The sequence below is a fragment of the Penaeus japonicus genome, unplaced genomic scaffold (genome assembly GCF_977035675.1).
Source record: "Penaeus japonicus unplaced genomic scaffold, GWHDUDI00000001_assembly GWHDUDI00000033, whole genome shotgun sequence".
NCBI lineage: Eukaryota > Metazoa > Arthropoda > Malacostraca > Decapoda > Penaeidae > Penaeus > Penaeus japonicus.
Window position 1 is genome coordinate 22599949 of NW_028234435.1, and position 1721 is coordinate 22601669.

The window sequence follows — 1721 nt, forward strand, 5'->3', positions numbered from 1 at the left end:
CCTCTCTCTCTCACGTCTCCTCTCTCTCTCTCTCTTTCTTTCATCTCTCTCTCTCTCTCCTCTCTCTCTCTCTCTCTCTCTCTCCTCTCTCTCTCTCTCCAATCTCTCTCTCTCTTCTCTCTCTCTCTCGCTCATGTTCTCTCTCTCTACTCTCTCTCTTTCTCTTTCTCTCTCTCTCTTTCTTATCTCCCCAACTCTCATCTCTCTCCTTCTCTTCTCTCTTTCTCTCTCTCTCTCTCTCTCGCTCCATCTTCTCACTCTCTCTCTCTCTCGGATCTCTCTCTCTTCTCTCGAGCGTCTCTCTCCTCCTCTCTCTCTCTCTCTTTCATCATCTCTCTCTCTCTCTCTCTCGTCTCTCGTCTCTCTCTCGCTTACTGCACACTCCTACTCAGCTCCTCTCTCTTATCTCGAGCGTCATCTTCTCTCACCTTTTCTCACACTCTCATCCATTTCTCTCCTTCTCTCTCCTCTCTCTCTCTCTCTCTCTCTCTCGCTCTCTCTCGTCTTCTCTCTCATCCTCTCTCTCTCATCTCTCTCATCTCTCTTCCTCTCTCCTCATCTCTCTTTCTCTCTCTCCTCTCCTCTTTCTCCTTCTCTCTCTCTTTCTCTCTCTGCTCTCTTTTATCCTCTCTCTCTCCTCTCTCTCTTCTACTCTCCTCTCTTCTCTCTCTCTCCTCTTCCTCTCCTCTCATCATCGCTCTCTCTCTCTCTCGTCGTTCTCTCTCCTCATCTCTCGCTCTCTCTCTCTCTCTCTCTCTCTCGCTATATATATATATATATATTTATATCATCAGAATATATATATACATATATATATATATATATAAATATATATATAAATAAAATGTATATCGCATATATATATATATATATATATATAAATATAATATATATATATATATATATATATATATTATATGTATATAGCATATATATATATATATATATATAATATATATATATATAAATATATTATATATAATATAATATATGTATATACGAATATATTCAATGCGCTTTTAATTGAACAAAGAGGGAATATATATATATATATATATATATATGGTATAGAGTCAGGAATACATATATATAATAATATTTATATATATAGATATAATATATATATATACAAATATATATAGAAAAAAAAAATAGGGGTATATATATATATATATGTATATATATATGTATATATCACACACACACACACACCTCTGTGTGTGTGTGTGTGTTTGTTTATATATAACAATGTATGTAAGAGGACTACTGTGTTCTATTTTCTTGGACAGGTGATGTTCAAGAAAGATCAAATGCTGACAGATACGACGTCACCAGAAAGAAACCAAAAGAGGACACCTTAAAGAAGACACCAAAAGAGGACACCAAAAGAGGACACCAAAAAAGGACACCTTAAAGAAGACACCAAAAGAGGACACCAAAAGAGGACACCTTAAAGAAGACACCAAAAGAGGACACCAAAAGAGGACACCTTAAAGAAGACACCAAAAGAGGACACCAAAAAGAGGACACCTAAAGAGGACACCAAAAGAGGACACCTAAAGAGGACACCAAAAGAGGACACCTAAAGAAGACCCCAAAAGAGGACCCCAAAAGAGGACACCTAAAGAGGACCCCAAAAGAGGACACCTAGAGATGACCCCAAAAGAGGACCCCAAAAGAGGACACTATGTGAAGGAAAATTTGATATGATTCATTATTGC